Source organism: Artemia franciscana, unplaced genomic scaffold (assembly GCF_032884065.1).
Source record: "Artemia franciscana unplaced genomic scaffold, ASM3288406v1 PGA_scaffold_32, whole genome shotgun sequence".
NCBI classification, from domain to species: Eukaryota; Metazoa; Arthropoda; class Branchiopoda; order Anostraca; family Artemiidae; genus Artemia; species Artemia franciscana.
The window spans coordinates 582020-599322 of NW_027062665.1; the positions used below are offsets into that span (position 1 = coordinate 582020).

Consider the following 17303-nt stretch of genomic DNA (forward strand, 5'->3'; position numbering starts at 1 on the left):
GTAAGCATTACGGTGAAAAAAGGAAACAATTAGGGCTTCCACAGGAGTCTGAGTCTCCCCAAGAAAGTTCGTCGGGTAGATCATGTTTACCTCCGACAAGGTTAGTTTTAAACTAATAAGTAAAGAAAATAAAAAGTATCAAATGTGAAACCCCATAGAAGCGATCCAATTCCAAGTTGGTTCGTTTTGTAGACGATTTTCGGCATGAATTCTATGGAAGTAACTGAATTTACAGCGCCCGTGGGAGATACCTCCGCATTACGGCGATTTTGCAAGGAAAGCAAGCGACATAACATGATAACAAAAGATTTTTCACGAGAATGTGTACTAACCATTTTAGCAGAGATTTTTGGCAAGGTAGGAACTTATCCTAGTTTCGAGTTTTTATTGAAACTGAAAACAGCGGTAGAAAATCATCTAAAAATCAGGAAAGATAACAAAGACCTATGGCATGTGGTAAACCAACAACCGAACAAAGAGTCTCTAGTAAAAGCTTTGCAGGAGCAAAAGTTAGTGGATAGTTAGTATTTCGGATGAGACTTGTGAAATTGTAATTGGCAAGGATCCATTAGTAAAAATCACATATCTAAACTGCGGCAAAATTATGAACAGTTAACATTCAGGATTCCGCATATTTTCACCAAACTACCGTTTACCGCAATTAATTTGTTGGAAAGCGTTAAAATAGAAAAAAAAGAGAATAAAATATAGCGTATTGAAAAAGATATTTTGATTTTCTCACACACAATGTACTTATGATGTGGGCGTGCTCGTAGCCAGCAACCGAGAGCTCTCTAGTCATGATTTCATTGGTTATAATTTCTTTTAGAAATGTTCAAAATTCTCTTTGGGGCATTTATTCTGATCGTGTCTATAAAGGGAAGATATGTGGGGGCCAAATTGACACCAGAGGGAGTGTTGGTACATGCAGTAGACGGAGGACTAGCTGTACAGTTACGCAAGCTGAGAGTTGTTGAGTCTTACTGGCAAATTTTATTTTATATTGACATGACTCACTTACAACACATGTTAGAAATTTTAAAGTCAAAAACAAAATCGTATAAAAGAGAAACTCAAGGTTCAAGGGTTCAAGGTTCTTTTATTATAACCAATATATACAAAATATTAGGTAACTCAAGGCTGAGAGTATAGCTCAAATGCAATTGAGCTACCTTTAAGAAACACTAAATATGCACAAAATTAAAAATAAAAACTTCTCTTAACCAAACTTGGCAGAAATAAATAAAAAACAAATCCCGTGCCGTACGATACCACTTCCATCCTCCGCGCACCATCCTGAGACACAATTAAATTTACAACTTAAAACCAAGTGAGTCATAAGACATCTGGAGGCCTCATGGGCGAACCCCAGAGACCAACCCAATACTAAATAAAAATATATAAACATCCTTAAAAAAAAGAAAAAAAAAATCATATTATTTAGATTTGTAACTTTCAATCAGCACTCTTTTCAACTTCCGTCTTATAGCATCTATGCTTACATTAAAATCAATCTCATTTTTCAATCTTTCCCAGTGTAGAGGAATCAAATACCTCAGGCAAAAACGCGACCTCTCTGTAACTACCTTAGGAGTCCGCAGACTTTTTCGCACGAAAAGATTTAAGAAAAAGTATTCTAGTTTTTATGAAAATAGGAAATATGAGCGTGGCAAATATATCCGAAAGTCTTGGGAAATCTGTATCGGCTAAGCTATATGCCATGGAAAGACATATAGATTCGATCATGCACATGATGAAATGCAGGGTAAAATTTAATTTGGGAGCTCTGGTGGAAAAAAAAGGCAAAACTATGGTAGCAATCAAACTTTTAAAGGAATATGTGGAAACATTAAGCACAAAAATACCCCTGGAAGTAAAGAAAATAACTGAAAACAGAATTTTTTTTCATGATATAAAGGCGCGTATGTCACTGTGGATGGGGCAAAATAAAAAGATTTCTAGCCTTCATTGGACCTTCGAGGAAATCACGACACTGAAATCTAAAGTTGAATATTTAGTTACTCATGCAAGTAAAACGCAAGAATCATTATACGATGCTTATCTAGTGTCCTGTATGATGGAGATCTCTACACATTTACAGGTTATTGTTGATTATGCGTTAGAAGTTGACCGAGCATTAACTGTCCTAGAACTAGGCCAAATACCCAAACTTTTATTGCCACCAAAGGAACTCAAAGAAGTTTTAGAAACTATTGAATACATGCTTTTGGCAGAAGGGCATTTTGAATTACCAAATAGCATTGACATAATTGATCCGTTTTATTAGTATTCACAAATGGATACATCGTCTTTTTTTTGTCAGCAGAGCATCTTCAAAAAGTTGTTCAAATTCCCTTGGTGAAACGTAAACGGAATTATGTACTGTATCAAACATTTCCGACATCAACAGAAGGACCAGTTGGTACTACCATCACGCTGGAAACTTCTAAACAGTATATTTTAATAAGTGAAAACAGGGATCAGATTCTTACTATAGTGGACAATATAGATGATAAAGTTTTAAAAAGGGGTAACTTGGATCCAAAATTAACAAAGCAAGGCATGAAAAGAACGAGCAATGATACTAGTCTTAGTTGTTGGGAGAGTATATTACTAGGAAATTATCAAGGCATTGACAAAGCTTGTAGTTGGAAAGTCACAGCTAAATTGAGTACCACGGAAGGCATTGTTCGTATTAGCGCATCAGAAGTAGTAATTACAAATAAGTTTAAGCTAGAGGGATCATGTATAAGTAATATAACCTTTGTCAGTTTTCCATTGGTCATAAGTTCTTCTTATGAATGTAGTCTATGGTACAAGGATACTGAATATCGGTTAACCCCCAAAAACTTAGTTAATGGTAAAAATATTACAAAAATCGTCAATTTTCCTTTGAAATACATTTTAAGGGGAAATCGGTCAATTTTCGCAAAAGAAAAAAAGTAAAATCTAGTAAAGTCGTGGAAAAAAAGGTTCAAGGAAGCTATCGAGTGGAGACAACTGTATAATGACGTTGTGGAAGAAAATGAAATAGCTCTAACTCAGGCGGATGTTCTTCTGAGAGTTATTAGGGCAGAAAGTGTTCAATTAACAGAGTTATTGTTAATAGCATCCACAATAAGAATTTTGTGTATAATTTTATTTTCACTGACGGTAGGATGGGTCATATATCAGAAAATCAGGATTACGAATGTTACTGAAGAGATTACCGAGCTCCAAGCATTATTGGTCACTCGTGAACAGCTCAGAGCTATAAAAGAATACACAGATTATGTGGGTGTAGGTCGTTAAGAAGTCAAACACGTAAGAGCAAGTATAATTATTTTCGTATTTAATCTAATCTGAAACTTACTACTTCCAGATGGAGTTACCAGTTCTTGTTTTCATTTCTTTTTTGCTTCATAAAAGTTATACCGAGTAGGCTATAGTGTTGACAAAGGAGTCGTCTTTCGGAAGCTGAATAACGTACGACCAACCGAAGACGAATGGCAAGTAGTAATTCGTTTTGATGCATCACCTCTGTACTCGCTTCAGGGTCAAGTAAGTCTTTTGTCTAAGAGCCAAGAATCCACAAAGCAAGACATGGTATCCCAGTTTCTGAAACATCCGTTCTTATATGAGTTGAACAAAACCGGGAACTAAGAACCAAATTATTTCAGCAACCAATTGCGTCCCTTTTCATGGTATTGAATAATAAAATTCATGAAATTTCTAAGGACGTCGATCATATGCTCCTTACGATGCAGAAGGAGACAAATGAAGAAAATGAAAAAGGTAATAATCAACAAGGAATTAAACGCAGTTGTTAGGGAGTTGTGGGAAATATTATCCCGATATCTTTTTGGGATGTATAGGAATCTACATGGAAAAACAACGAGAGCCAAATCGGGAAAATCGCTAAAACTAATGAAAATTTAGTGCAAAAACAACCAAAATACTAATCACTTGCAAAAGATTGTTGATAAGTTAAACTCAATTGAAATACCAGACATCTTCAGGAGAGTATCGAATTTGATAGTACAATATTCCAACCAGAAAAAGAGAGAATATCTTTTTATAATAATACGATGCTTCACGGATTTGTTTATTTTTTGCAATTATGCTGGTTCTTTATTTAGCTAATCTAGGAGTTAAATTTTTTGTGTGCAGTAAGTGTTCTAAGCAAAAGCTTCAAGAACAAGCGCACAAAGAACCGACTACCTATCGGACATGTGATGCATAGATCTTTTGTGTGTGTTTTGATGCATCACCTCTGTACTCGCTTCAGGGTCAAGTAAGTCTTTTGTCTAAGAGCCAAGAATCCACAAAGCAAGACATGGTATCCCAGTTTCTGAAACATCCGTTCTTATATGAGTTGAACAAAACCGGGAACTAAGAACCAAATTATTTCAGCAACCAATTGCGTCCCTTTTCATGGTATTGAATAATAAAATTCATGAAATTTCTAAGGACGTCGATCATATGCTCCTTACGATGCAGAAGGAGACAAATGAAGAAAATGAAAAAGGTAATAATCAACAAGGAATTAAACGCAGTTGTTAGGGAGTTGTGGGAAATATTATCCCGATATCTTTTTGGGATGTATAGGAATCTACATGGAAAAACAACGAGAGCCAAATCGGGAAAATCGCTAAAACTAATGAAAATTTAGTGCAAAAACGACCAAAATAATAATCACTTGCAAAAGATTATTGATAAGTTAAATTCAATTGAAATACCAGACACCTTCAGGAGAGTATCGAATTTGATAGTCCAATATTCCAACCAGAAAAAGAGAGAATATCTTTTTATAATAATACGATGCTTCACGGATTTGTTTATTTTTTGCAATTATGCTGGTTCTTTATTTAGCTAATCTAGGAGTTAAATTTTTTGTGTGCAGTAAGTGTTCTAAGCAAAAGCTTCAAGAACAAGCGCACAAAGAACCGACTACCTGTCGGACATGTGATGCATAGATCTTTTGTGTGTGTTCATGAAAAAAAAACGAGGCGAGAAACACGTGAAAAAAAACACGTGAAACCGCAAAATTCAGTATGATAACAATTTGCAGAAAACATTACAATGTATGAAACCACAATTTTTTTTCTTATCTTTTCCTTGTAAAACCTTCGCACTAGTTTAAACATTATTGAGAAATATTTTTTTCAATTGTTGTAAATAATGAGTAAGTGTCTTATTACCAGCCTGTGAGCAATTAGTGGAAGAAGTATATTTAGTGCGAGAATTTTATTAAATGGGAACAGGCAGCAACCACAATGGGGTTGGCACTTCGTTTTAGTGACGGAGCATTTCAGTTACTAAAGGGAGAATGTATAGCTTGTATAGAAAAAGGATATAGTGAAATTTTAGTTTTGGGTCCAAGTAAAAAGAATTTAATGTTTTGTTATATCCAATAATATTTAATGTATCGAATAATCTTTACCTCGTGGCTACCGCTTCATGTGTTGAGTTATATAAGATTATATAAGTATTAACTTCTGAAAGCTATATGTATAAACTTATTAATTTCTAGTTCTTTTGATCATATATAAACCGTGCTATTTTTCAGATCATACAGATGTAGGACACTTACTTATCAAAGCTATACAAATGCATAGAAAGTATGCAGCATTGTTATAATCCGGCACGCTCCAAGCAAGGATAATTGAAAAAGGACAGCAATATTGACGAAAAAGGACACAAGGAATATTAGATCAAGCTATTAAGATACACTAGAGAAACTATATTCATCATAAGTAATGTCTTGTAAGGGCTATTTAACCAAACCAAACCCCATCGGTGGTGTCCCATAAAGACATTTTGAAGATCAAGTTATTAAGATACACTAGAGAAACTATATTCATCATAAGTAATACATTGCAGAAGAGAGCGTGGAAGTAATCAGAAGAGCCGTATTGGTACCCGCGGGGGTTTCCTGTTCTCTTAAATTGCGGGGAAAAGGCAATACGGGTCGCGCACTTCCCATGTGATCTTCCTTAGTTCAGCATTTTCCACTAGTAAAGTCAGTGTCAATAAATAGAAAGGACAAATTTAGCAATCTATTTTAAAAGTTAATGTAAGATTTAAGAAATCTCCTTACTGTAATAACTTTTTCTTATTCATTCAAAAATTCAGGAAGTCATCCATTTTTCTGTGGTGATCTCATTTGAAAAAAAAATATAAAAAAAAGATGTAAATGGGAATAAGATAAAAATTACTTAAATTTAGTTTTACTAAAATTGAAATTTCTTTCTTTATAGTTTCTTGGGAATTCGTTGTTTCGTACTAAGATCGTTACAGGTACCCTGCATTTTATGGAAAATAGAGATTTTTTTTCTCCGCAGACAAGAGTAAGTGTGGACTTGTCTTGTAAGGGCTATTTAACCAAACCCCATCGGTGGTGTCCCATAAAGACATTTTGATCGAAAGGGGTATGCGAATTTCATAAGACAAATACGCGCAGAACAAATCAAATAGTGTTGGGCAGACACTTGTACTAATAAATCCATGGTATAAACTTGTGGATTAACAGCTAATTATTTCACCAATCTCTAATCAAACCGAAAGACCCACTTGTCTGCAAGATAGTTCCAGTATTAGAGATCTATTGACCCATATGATCAAAGGATCGAATATAACGAATAATCCTGGGAAAAAAACCTATATAATAATATTGATATTTAGAATAAAAGACGGGTACGTCTTTTCCGTATGGGGGAAGTATTGTAATAAGCATAACTAAATGAATATAAACTTTTATGATTTCACCTTTATGATTTCCTGCCGTTTCACGTCATATACGAGCTATGAATGTACATAGTGAATTTAATCCGATCGTTTAACCTTAAGTATTTTTTTTTCTTTATACTCTGCCTAGTTCTTGTTTTGATGGTGGGCTAAAATAAACTATCTATCTATAATGCACTATTCAAATGGCCCAATTGTCTCGACAACCATCATGCTAAACAAAAAGCATGTCCCATAACAAAGACTGTTGAAAGGGTTGTTGTTAAGGCACTACAAGAAAAAATCACCATTGGTGCTGCAAAAAAAAGCATGCAGATATCCTTAAATCATGAATGCAACTGGAAAATATGACTCCAGTTCTTTTTAATGAAAAATCCTCTCCCATTCCAACCCGTGAAAACCCCACTCTAAGCCCAATCATGTCAACCCAACAGAGTCTTAGAACTCTTAGTTAAGAAAACTATTGATGAAATCTTAACAGTTAGAATTCTTGAAATGAATAATTAGTTTCTATCCTCAAAATTTAAATATATTGAAGGTTTAACCTCAGGCCGTTTGGAAAAAAATTTCAAGATCTTAGTTCCTCACAACCATCAACTAATAAAATATTTACAAATTTCACCCCAAATCATTCAATATCTGAAGATGATTTGGAATCTATTGACTCTGTCCAATCTCTATTTCACCTGTAAGACCGACATCAGAAATCACAAAAAAACCTTCCACAACAAAAAATCAACTCCTCAAAAGAAATACAAGTGCTCTCTCACCTATTTCAAAACAGAAAGCAACTAAAAACAAACGGAAACAATCCTTGGTATTAAAGACGGCTAACAGTTTAGAATGAAAATACTTCAATTTAACACAACAGGTCTAACCATTGATTGCCTGGTTAAGCTAAAAGATTTTTGGACATTGAATCCCCAGATACTGTTTACATCCAAGAACTTCATTTGTCCCCTGGCTGAAAATTTAATATTAAAATTATACAATACATAGAAAATATATGGTCCTTAATCTCTCTTCTCAAAAAGGTCCCAAACCAACTTATACTTGGCGATTTTAATCTTTACCATCCTATGTAGGACTCAAAACACCCTGGAGATCATCCATAATTGTTGCTATTGGATTCAATCTCTGTCACTCAGAATTCCAACACAATAATTATATCTAAGATTTTAAGAACTTATTTGCATTCCTCCAATGGTAGGAATTCAACCGCTGACCTTTGTTTTGTTGGTGGAAGATTATCTGTTAATAGTAAGGTGTCCAGGTTCTATGATAGTCTTGGCAGTCAGCATTAATCACTTATTACAGAACTGTCAAAAAGACCAGTTCTCCTTAAATCCAAACATTGCACCTAGATGAATTTTCAATGAGGATAATCGGAAATCTTGAGCAGTTAAATTGGGAAGTATGGTACCTGATCTAATTAATGATATTGAAGATTTAAATGACAATTTTACTAAAAGCATCATTGATGGTTCAATTTTTTTTTACTCCAAAAACAATTAGTAAAAAGTAGAAACAAATATACATTTTTGGAATAAAAAATTAGATATCACTAAAAAAAGAAGTGTAATACTAGAAAAATCTGGCTTTCAGATAAAAAAAAAAACTTTATAAAAAAATTTAAATGAGAAAGGCTGAAGCTATTTTTAAGAAACATGTCCTAACTGAAAGAAAAGCAGCTTGGGAAGATATTTGTAAAAATCAGTTTGATTAGTCACCCTCTTCTAAAACACTCTGGAAAAACTTCAGAAAATTTGCAGGATATTGGCATAGTGAGCAGTCTATTCAAGGGATTAAGTCTAATGATGGTTCACTTAAGTTCAAGTCATATGAAGTGGCAGAGACATTGAATAGTTATTTTGCAGGTCAATCTTCAAATAATTGTACACATAATAAATCTCTGTTTATGGAAGCTCAGTTTCGCCCAGGGTATGTCACAAATTCCGACAAAGATTTTGATATAGATGAGTTACCTTCAACAATACAGTCTCTAAATGACTCAGCAACTGATTAAGATTTGGTACACAACTTTCTTAGAGCTCTCAGAGGTTAGAGCTCTTCCATCAACTTTCTTGGTCCCTCTTCTTTACTTGTTTAATGGATGTTGGGAACGTGGTTATGCCCCAATAGCTTGGAAGTCTTCAACCGTAGTCCGAATAAATACATGTAAAGGAGATAGTTCTAATCCAGCTTCATATCATCCCATTGGCTTAACCTCATGCATTGCTAAACTCTTTGAAAAAATGATTAAGCTGAGATTTGTAGCCCCTTATTGATAATCTACTTATTGCTGAACAAGCAAGTTTTGGAAATGTAGATCAACCTTGGTATCTTAATCACATCTTGACCATGATATTAAGAAAGCTTTTACAAGAAAGACAGTTGTATCTGCAGTCTTCTTTGACATTAAGAAAGCGTATGATACTTTGGACCCATTTGTAATCCTTCGGCAGGTTCACAAATTTAAAGATGAAAATTTTTTCTGGAATTGGTATAGGGCAGTGCTTTCTAATAGGCCTATCAAAACTAGAGTTGGATCTACTAAAATAGTCTCATTAGGCGTTCCTCAAGGAGGGTTCTGAGTCTTATTCTTTTCAACATAGTGATTATTGATATTATTTTGACTGATATGCCCTCAATAAAATTTGCCTTATATGCAGATGACTAAGTCCTTTGGACTGAAGATGCTTCTCCTGAAACTTGTCAACCCAAGCTCCAAGGAGCTATTGATAAACTGTCAATATGGCTTAATACAAAAAAGTGTGCTCTTTTATCCCAAAAACTACTGGCATGTTTTTTTCTAGGATAAATGATCATAGACAAGATCGTCCCTCAATTAATCTGACTCTATATAAATAGCACATTCATTTTGCCAGGAATGTGAAGTTTCTAGGTATTTGACTTGATAATAAGTTAAATTGGAATGTTCATATTTCTTAACTGACAGATGTACTCGAAAAACGGCTGAATTTTATGTATGCTGTTACTGGGCAAAAGTGGGGTGTTAGCCGAGATGGTCTTCAAAAACTATTCATGTCCATAATATATGGAAAGATTGAATATTGTCTCCCTGTGTATTACTCAGCTTCAAAAAAGTTAATTTCTAAAAATGAATCAATAGTGCACCATGGCATGAGACTAATCATGAGACTAATTGCAGCTCTGTTCAATGAGGTTAATATCCCTTCTTTAGAAGAAATATTCTTGAAACTTTCCTCTAATTATTTCATGAGAGTAAATACTAATCAAAACCACCATGTTCTCAAGAAGTGTCCCATAAATCACACATTTTTCCTGTGAAAATTAGAAGCCACATAGTAGTCCAGCCATTGTCAAGTTGACTTCCTTACTGAATGGTATATGTGTTCCCAAGAACCTAATCTTTTCTTGCCAGACCCAAATATTCTCCAATACTCCTAATACCACTGATAATGTTATAGATATAAATATTCCTGGCATGGATTGCCCTAAGAATAAAATGAAGAGTCTAATCCTTTGTCAACTAAAATTATCTAAAATGGTAGAATTTTGTAATTGGAAAGATATTTACTGATGGATCAGTCTAAAAAAAGATGGAAAGGCATCCATAGGCATTATTTCTGAGTAGAATGGTTCATCAGTTGGAATTAGGGTTTCAGATAGAATTTTAATTTTTCATGCGGAATGCCTTGCTCTCCAAAAAGCTCTGGACATAGTGCCGGAAGCAGGATCAGGTGTATTTGTTACCTTTCCTGATTCTAAAATTGTTTGTTCTGATCTATGCAAGGGAAAGTTATTCCAATCATTGTATATCTACAGAAAAAGATTCAGAAAAAAATGTCTTCTCATGCTGTTCAACTAAAAATGATTTGGGTTCCTTCTTACATAATGATTAGGGGAAACAAAATTGCTCACAATATTGCAAAACAGGCTATTAACCATCCAATTATTTGGAAGATTGCTCCCACAGTAAATGAATCCACAAACTTAATAACCTCTACTGCAAATTCTCTTAGAATCAATAATTTCTGTATTGTAACAACGAATCTTGCCAGGTTAGGTTAGGTATGATATTATGTTTGGTCTTTTGCAGGTTACTGTATCATAAATCACCCAAACAGGAAACTATTGTCAATCTGAGGACAGGACATGGAATGACCAGATCTTGTCAAGCACAACATCATCTTACAGATAGCAAGTCAGGCCTTTTTATAGGTGTGTAGATATTGATGAAACAATTGATCACATTCTCTCAGAATGTCCTGTTTCACAATTGAGAGAAATATTCTAATCAAAAAAATTGAATCATTGGGCCTGAAGACTTCCATCCCTCTTTTTTTAGGTTTTAACCATGTTAGTAAAGATAAAGAGAGAAAAATAATAGAGGCAGTGGGAATTTTTGTGTCTTCAATGAGTATCATCAACAGGTTGGAGTTTCATTTGATATTATTAGGTTTGTTGCTTTTTTACCAGTCAAAAGAGTGTGATGAGAAGAGAAGATGATTTGTAGTATATATTTTCTTTCTTTGTATTTATTTTATTTTTATTTTGTTTCTATGATACTTGTTTAATTATTGTTTGATGATCAAGAGGGCAAAAGCCAAGCATATTTTCTCTACAACAACAACAGATACTATCCAATCTCCTTAAAAATACAAATAGTTTTGCCATCTAGTTGGATAATTTGATCAATCTCTTTTGCAATAATCAAATTTGTCAACTAGCTGACAAGTAAATTTACCCCAAAAAACTATTCCTTTCTCAACTAGTTGACAAGAAATTTCTCCCTAACAACACTTTCTTTCCAACTAGCTAGAAAAAAAACATTACCTCAGAAACACTTTGGTTAACCTTCTAGTTGGTAAGTAACTTTTCCCCAGAAAATTTTTTATTAACCAACTAACTGATGAAAACTTTGCCCCAGAAAACATTTCCTTTTCCAATTAGCTGGAAAAAGCGGTTGCCCCAGAAACAATTCTGTTAACCATCTAGTTGGCAAATAACATTGCCCCAGAAACTCTTCTGTTAACCATCTAGTTGGCAAGTAGCATTTCCCCAGAAAATGTTCATTACCCAACTAGCTTTAGCAAAAATCCAAAGTGAAGTTTTAGGTAGCCTATAAGCTATTTTAATAGGCTAGATTAGCAGTTTATCTTAATTTTAGACAAGACACAATCATAAGGCAGGATGGAGGTAACCTAGATCTGAGTAGGCCTATGATGGGACACCACCCTTTGAAAAATGGAAAAAAAAATAGCATATAGGCTTATATTAACTAGTTGACAAGTAATTCTCCCCAGCAACACTTTCATTGCAACTAGCTAAAAACAAGCATTGCTCCAGAAACTCTTCTGTTAACCATCCAGTTGGCAAGTAAATTTTTCCCAGAAAAATTTTCATTAACCAACTAGGTGATGATAAACTTTGCCCCAGAAAGAATTTCCTTTTGCAACTAGCTTGAAAAAGAGGTTACCTCAGAAACTCTTCAGTAAACCAACTAATTAAAAACAACATTGCCCCAGATATGCTAACTTAATCAACTTAGCCGTGAAATCTCTTTGGACATAACTTTGGCCCTGGAAAAAGAACAAAAAAAAAGAAATAAAAGAAAAAAAAAAAATTGATTTTGGCTAAAATTTTGGTACGCAAGTGGGGAATTTGGAAGATAAAGAAAGTTATAATATTTAACAAGGTCTATGTTTTGGAGAAAAGTGCTTGACATTTTTATTCTTTGATGATTTTTTCTTCGCCGAAGAAAGACACACATTTTCCTTTGGCATTTTTCTTGAGTGTACTATTTTTTCGCGCTGAAGAAGAGGGGTGGTTATCTTCTCGAAGTATTCACTTTGTGTTTGTGTTTTTTTTTGCAGTTTTCTCTTTTGGCCTTAAAAACCCCTATTTTTGATCGTTTTCTTTCTTTATAGTGTGGCAAGACAATGTGGTTTCAGACATTATCAATATCACTTAAGATTTGTGGCAAATATTTGTCTACAAAGATTGCAGTAATCATGGTTAGTGTGATTTTAACTTCATTGATATTGACTCCGTGTTGTTCTAGCCGTGTGGCTGGTGCGCTGTATTTGGCATCCTTTATCCGAATGGCGGTATTTTGATTTCTGGCATGGTTGATTATTTGGTTTGGAACGGGGGTCAGTGGTATGACCATAAGATCATTTAAGAGTCGAACTAGCTCTAAGTCATAATCTGAAGAAATCTGGGGAAGATAGACAGGATGGGTGCTCTAAAGCACAGGATGGTTGGTCCCCAGCCCCTAATTGTCTTTCCTGGCTTAAGGGCCTTGAAACGGATATCAGCACAGCCGGTTTTTACTTTAAGGCTCTACTGCCGTATTTTCTCTTTACCTATTGATACCACAGACTCGAAACAGTGAAAAACTGCTTGCTTTAATGAATATTGGCTTTTGGCATCAGTTTTGTGATGGCCAGAACCCACATACTTTCTCAGCTCCAATCTTCTACCGACTAAAGATTTTTCGCAGTAGCATAGAAATAGAACAGACTACTCAAATAGTGCAGGTCTTACTTTATAACATACAATATCTTTTTTATAGTTCATTTTATCATGTTTCCTTCCATTGTCACCACTATTTATAAATCATTCTTAAATTACTTTGGAATCGGATAGGGCAAATGCTTTCGATGAGCCAAGGATGGGGGGGTGCATTGTCAGAGCAAAAATTATTATATTAATAAAGAACGTTTATCGGGATATAAAATGGTACTACTTTCTTTATTAGTGTTTCCGTCAGATGAGCCGCTTTCCTAAGCTATTCCCAATATTTCTTTCCGTCTAAGAAAAATTTAACTTCACCTTTGTTTTTATCAACATCACACTATATTCATTCTGCTAAAAGTTGTTCATATTGGGCCAATGGCCAGGAAAATAAACCAAAAGAGGGGTACTGATTGAGGGTATATGCCCCCAATACTTTGAAAAACAACTTTTTTCGCCTTTTCATCTTAAAATCGAGAATAATCCTTACCCTTCCTCTGTCATTTTCATGAATTAGTGCCCCTATAGAAGAAGGGGCTTCAAATCAAGTCCTCTGTGAAAAGTTAGAGATGTTTACAATTATCTTAACAATTCGCTGATTTTAAATTTTTTTTTTTGGTTATTTTTCTCGAAAAAAAATGGCTATTAGACTTTTTGACTATGTTGAACAAAATGGCTATCTCAAAGTTTTGATCCGGTGACTTTGGGGGGAAATGAGCGTGGGAGGGTGCCTAGTTACCCTCCAATTTTTTGGTCTCTGAAAAGGGGTACTAGAACTTTTTATTACCATTCGAATGAGTCCTCTTGCGATATTCTAGGACCACTGGGTCAATACAATCACCCCTGAAAAAAAAACTTTACATGTCTTGATTGCTCTTTCAAAACATATCCAACAAGTCGCTTCCTTCACAAACTCTATCGTAAGCTGTTAGAGAACGCTTAAATGAAGCATCCTATTCCTTGTTATTTGCTTTAAGAAACTGGTATCCAAAATAGCAAAAAACAAAACTTAAAAACTATAGAATTTACCCAGGCTGGTATGTTCTGGTCAAACCTCAGGCCCGGTGGTGCCAGAATGGCATTTAAACCAGCTAAATTACCTTTTTTAATTTTAAATGAATTTTTTTTTGTATTTTCATAGAAAACATTAAAAGAATCGCCTGTTAAATTCGTAGTAGCTGCCCTCATCCAAAGGGAACTTGCTAATAGAAGTAGTACAATTAGATTCCTTACTGTATACAAATATCCTGATCAATTTCCTTACAGTGCAACCCCGCGCTTACGATTCAAATATAGCTCAAGGAGATAAGAATGGGACATATATTTGAAAAGAGCATAAAATAGAGAATCTAACGGTAATATCTGTATTATATTAGTATGCTCCCTTTTGATGTTGTAAAATCGCTGTACTTTTACCGTTTGCCCCCCCCCCCCAAAAAAAGCAAAAAAACAATAAAATAACAAATACTTTAACCTCTCCACACTTCCATGAATTGATTAGCTGTTTAACCCATTTTCTATCTGAAAAATCAAGACATTCTCATAATGAGATATTCTCATATTGTACATACACTTTACAGGCCTACAGAAGGTTTTCTTAAATTCTCACCTGAACTTACCAACAAACGAATTTTCTTCCACTCTTCAATTTCTCATGCTCCATTGCTCGACACTCTACCAATGTGGCCGAATGCCTGATATGAGATGGCGCAACAAGGGAAGCGAAACTATGCAATCGGCGTATTTTTGCTTTTTCGGGTGTTGTGGCTTAGAAATCCCGGAAAAATTAGATAGTGCAGACATGAGTGCAAAAACCAAGGGAAAAACAATGAAGTCAGAGACAATGTTACAAGATGGGGCCCAAACAGTATGAAATTTACCTTTCAGAAAGTTAGAACTCAAAGTAAAAAGTAGAACTCAACTAAAATTCAGTCTTTATTGAAAGGTTTCGGCACTAGATTCCGACATCTGAACAGTGAAGAATTTTTGACAGATAAGTCGAAAATCCTCGAAGACCAACAAGTCACGAGTATTTTCCAGAAGACACATTGTCCGAGGAAGGGGATTAAGTGCCTATCCCAGTTTTAGCTATAGTTCTATCCTATTTTCTATTTTTCGTTTCTTCTTGAAGCTCTGTGGAAAAGTCTATTGACACTGTTGAAGCATCTTCATTTTCCCTTTTGCTATTACCCATATGTTTCAATCAGTTGTAAAATGTTATTGCAGAGGGAGCTGGCATTTACCCCTCCCCTATAAAATATCCTGTGGAAATTACGCCTCCCCCCACCCCACAAACAAACAGAGAATATATCCTTTTTTCACTTTACCTTTTATTACAACTCATAAAGTTTAACCAGTTATAATGAATTACTGCAGTAGGAGCTGGTGTTTACCCCCTCCCCTAAAATATTCTCCCAAAAACACCAACCTGCAGACATTAGATCAACGTTTTAACTGGATACCTCTTGGGAAAAGAGAATAGGGAAGGACGACTGGCCATTTCAAAATTTTAATGGGAAGCATTTCGAGAAAAAAAAGGCGAAGGATGGTCTTCCTTTATCAATTTTGACTCTAAAAAAGGGCTCGAGAACTTTTGAATTCCAATTGAATGATTCTCCTTAAAAGTTTATACGACCACACCTTCCATAAGAGCTTTATATGCTAATGATGGGTAACTAGCAGAGCTTATAGCGCTTTTACTGATGGATGGGGGGGGGTCCAACTCAAAAGCCATATTTATTCGACTTTTCAACTATTTTAAGCAAAATGAACAAATTAAATTTTTATCCAAAGTGTAGGAAAAAGGGTGTCTGATGGGGTGACTTGTTGCCGTTCGGTTAGTTTTGACTTTTCAAATAGAGTTAGAACTTTTAATTTCCAAATAAATGAACCTCCTTCAAGATTAAGATGATCAACCCTACTATCAAACCTTATATGCCCCCTAGATATAACTTAAAACCAGTACCTCCAGGCTCCGTAGGGGTTAACCCCAGGGGCATTGCCATATAATCATTGGATGATTTTGGACAAAATGACTATCTCAAAATTGCTATCGGATTCATTTGAGGAAGAGATGACATCGCGGGGAAGGGGGCTACTTTTCCTCCGATCACTTTTGACACCTTAAAAGAGAAACAGAACCTTCAATTTCCATTAAAGTTTATACGTACGTCTTTTTCATATAGACCAAACATAACTTGAAACCCTTTCCATGAACATGAAGAATGAACATGAAGATGTATGAACATGAACATGAAGAATGTATCCGCTCCAAAGGTATTGTTTGTAATCTTTGGACTATTTTGAAAAGACTGGTTATTTTCAAATTTTGATAGAATATATATGGGAAAAAAGAGGGTGAACAAGGGGTGACGGGTTACCCTCTGATCCCTATCGACTCTTAAAAAGGGGAAGAGAAATTTTGATGTCAATCGAGTGAGCCTGCTCCGAGGTTGATAGGACACACCATCCATAAGAACTTTATAAGTTAATAGTTAGCAGCTAGAACACAGCCCTTTCTACTAGGACTGGGGGGTTTCAAACTGAAAGCCATAGTAAATTGACATTTGGATCATTTTAAACTAAATAGTAATCTCAAAATTTTGACCAGAAGTATTGTAGAAAAAAGGGTGTTTGAGGGGTGGCTTGTTGCCATGTTGAGTTTTAGAAATTGAGACAGCTTTTAATTTCCAATCACATTAGCCACCTCCAAGATTTGTGAAAGCATACCTTCTATCAAACCTTATATGCTCCCTGGTTATAAGTTATTCCCATTATCCTGGTCTTTGCGGGGTTGTGTTAGCCCCTGAGACATTGCTTTGTGATTCGTAAGTAACTTTGAAAAAAAATGACTATTCCAGAACTTTTACAGGATGAATTTGAGGAAAAAGGGTTCAGGGGGGGGGGGGTTAATTGCCCTTAGAAAGTATGAGCTTCTCTAGAAGTAAAATAGAAATTCCAATTTCCGATTGAATAAGCATACTCGAAAATTTATGCGGCAATCTTTTTCGTTAGAACCTTATGTTCCTAAGCATTATTACAACCATTGCCCAGAGCTCTGAATATTTGTCAAC

General features: G+C 35.0%; 1 protein-coding gene and 1 long non-coding RNA gene across 3 annotated transcripts in view; one reads left to right on the top strand and one right to left on the bottom strand.

Moving 5' to 3' along the window:
* Positions 1-12270, bottom strand: part of LOC136041641 (uncharacterized) — a 98039-nt gene extending 85769 nt beyond the window's left edge. The window contains exon 1 of the mRNA XM_065726346.1: positions 12191-12270. The gene's annotated coding sequence lies outside the window, so the exon portion shown is untranslated. The remainder of the gene's footprint in view (positions 1-12190) is intronic.
* The window catches only part of LOC136041647 (uncharacterized), a 35143-nt gene that overhangs the window by 10250 nt on the left and 7590 nt on the right, over positions 1-17303 (top strand). Inside the window, exons 2-4 of one of the 2 annotated variants that reach the window (XR_010621084.1) lie at positions 3362-3540; positions 10811-10932; positions 12642-12728. This is a non-coding gene — a long non-coding RNA (uncharacterized LOC136041647). Of the gene's footprint in view, positions 1-1670; positions 10933-12641; positions 12729-17303 lie in introns of those variants that run through there. The other variant, XR_010621083.1, reaches the window with a different exon arrangement.